The sequence below is a fragment of the Sinocyclocheilus rhinocerous genome, unplaced genomic scaffold (assembly GCF_001515625.1).
Source record: "Sinocyclocheilus rhinocerous isolate Xijiao unplaced genomic scaffold, SAMN03320098_v1.1 scaffold603, whole genome shotgun sequence".
In the NCBI taxonomy this organism is placed as follows: Eukaryota; Metazoa; Chordata; class Actinopteri; order Cypriniformes; family Cyprinidae; genus Sinocyclocheilus; species Sinocyclocheilus rhinocerous.
The window spans coordinates 1,241,444-1,244,334 of record NW_015656630.1 but is presented as its reverse complement, the minus strand read 5'-3'; positions in this window follow the sequence as shown (position 1 = coordinate 1,244,334).

The following is a 2,891-nucleotide window of genomic DNA, read 5'->3' as shown; positions in this document are numbered from 1 at the left end:
TATACAATACTCGGCAGTTTGAAAGGGATCAGAGTGAGTGTTATATAGTGAATGTGTGACCGGTTACAGCTGTGTGCAATCAGTGCTGTGTGCAATCAGTGCAATGGATGATAGGATATGTAGTCCGGGATGACATGCAGCAGTTTGTGTAGTGCGAGAGTCAATGTAATGGAAGGGTGACCTCTGGTGGTGAGTGAATTGAAGTTCATAGACCGGATTCGTGACACTGATAATTACTTTAATGTTATGGCTGATATTAAAATTATATACTAATTTGTCTAAATAAAAAAATGAAACACTAAAAACTAAAGTGTTAAATGCTTGAAATCAATTTAGGCTTTGCAGCATTATAAAGCACAGTGAATGAATGGATATTAATTTTGAGATTTGCTAAAGATTACATTTATTAAAAGTGCTTTTAAAGAGTGTTAGATGATGGCAAGGGTAATCTAAATGTAAAAGTAGGGGGAAAGAGCACACTTAAATATCCAATAAGGTTCAGTAATTTCAAAAAATAAAAATATTGGCAGATTATCATGCATCCCTATTTTTAAGGAAGAAATTACTAGAATTGCCATCAAAAGAGCAGAAAAAAAACCTCAGCTTTGTTTGATTTAATCTCAAAGATGTCTCACACTTCTGAACTAACTACCTGTTACCCAGATATTCACATGCATTCGCATGTGCCATTTCCATTCCTCACAGCCTCTGGGGTCTGAAGCTCATAATCATTGTCTTGTAGAAAAAGATCAAAATCACATACTATCAAATAATAATGAAGCAATGAGTGCTTTAAATGGGGAGGGAATTGATGGCTCTATTCGATTCTTTTGGAGGGGATATAAGGGACGTTAATAGATCCATGAACGTGGCAGCTGATAGCAGCGTAGGGAGATATAAGCTGTAAAATATAAAATCAAAGCAGCATCTTGGTAATTATGAGGAAATGTGACAAAGAATACTGGGGACACGTGTACTTTAATATAGACATAGAGTATTTAGAGAGACAGGCTGGATGATACAGAGTAGCAAATATGAATAGATCTGTATAAAAGTTCTGATGTCCTCAAGTCAAATTCCTTCAGAAGGTCAGGATCCGCTGTCATCTGTAATATTTGCCTGTCAAAAGAACACACATTTGAGACATTGTATTCTGCCAAAGGACTAAAATATCATCTTTCATTATAGGACTCAGTGAGCAAAGCATTTGATTCAGAAATTGAGTAAGTGTCTGATGTAATCCATATACATAACCTCTAAAAACTGTGCTTGTGTGTGTGTGTGTGTGTGTGTGTGTCTGTGTGCCTGCCTCTGAGGCAAAGACTCGGGGAGAAATTCAGTGAGGCTGAATATCATAAATGCAGCCTGCATCATTTTAATGAATAATTTGATGAATAAAATCAGGTAATCAGGCAGTCATGCACAAAATATTCTTGCTTGTCGTTATCAGCAATGACATGAATGTCTTTGAGCTTGTAAAAAGACAGAAATTGCACCCAGACAAGGGCAGTGAAACAAATGACATTCTGATGTAAGTTTCATCAGATGTTCAAAAAGGAACAATCACTCCGAATACACAAAATCATGTTTAGCTTCGCTATAATGAGGCTTCAGAATGGGTTTCAGTGAGTTCACCAGACTGTCTCTTATCTTTAGCTATGCTACGATATGTGCTTGTACCCTAGTGGTTCTCATCTCAAAACCTCCCACAAGATCCTATCAGAATATCCCCCTTTTCCAGTGCGTGATCATAAACATGTCCATTACATGTGCATATCTTGTTCAAGCTGATCAAAAGAGTTTTTATTGACCTGTTTGTGTTTTCCTAAGCTAGCAGGCCAAGCTGTTAGCTTGCTAACTGAAGGCTAACTGAAAACAAACAAAGGGAAATATTTTGACATCTTAGAGACAAAAGATATTGCAGATGAGCAAATACTCTAAAAATCTTTAAAATCAAATAGACATCTCTGTGATGTAGGCTATGTGTGTCCCTTACAAAAATTAACCAGGGTTTTATTATAGTAAAAGTGTAGTAACCATGTTTTTGTGGTGGATTGATTACCATTTGTATAACAACAGTTTTACTACAAATACCATGATTAAACTATGGTTAGTGTAGAAAAAACATGGTTAATTTGTGGTTACCATGGTTTAACTATAGTAACCATGGTTTTTTGCTTTTATTTGTAGTAAAATCATGGTTCAATTTTGTAAGGGTCAGGGAAGCTGTTAGCTTGTTTATTTAAGCTGTTAGTTTGGTTACTGAATAAAAGGAAAAGTTTAATTGATCCATTTTGGATTATGTAATATAATGTGTTTTTTATTTATTTTTGGTGTTTTTTTTCTTTTATTAGGATAGGACAGTATGTAGACAGGAAGCGAAGTGGGAGAGAGAGAGAGGGGGGGTGGGGCAGGATCGGGAAAGGTCCGTGAGCCGGGACTCGAACTCAGGACTCCTGAAGCGCAACTGCGCTTTATGCCAGCGCACTGCCCGCAAGGCTATTACTGCCAACAAAATGTTTACATTTTGAGTTGGATTGACAGCAACATCCATTTTAGGATGGTTTGTGATTTGGTCTTAGTGACTTAGGAATCCTCTTGACTACTACAAATTTTTCACAGATTTAGGAACAGATTTTAGCATTAAAATGCTTTGTGAAATGCTCCCCTTGTCCAAATACCCACACTTGCGGTCTTGGCCTCTTGAGAGTGCGTATGCGTAAGACTGTCCCAGGTCTTAAAAACACCAAAACGGCCAAAACCAAACGCAGTGCCCTTAACGTACACTAAATCCACTACCGCGGTATTCAAGGCTTAGTGTATCCCATCATGCATCATGTTGTGGAAATAAATCGTGAGACTTTTTGCAGAGATCTCGCAAGAGGTTCCGG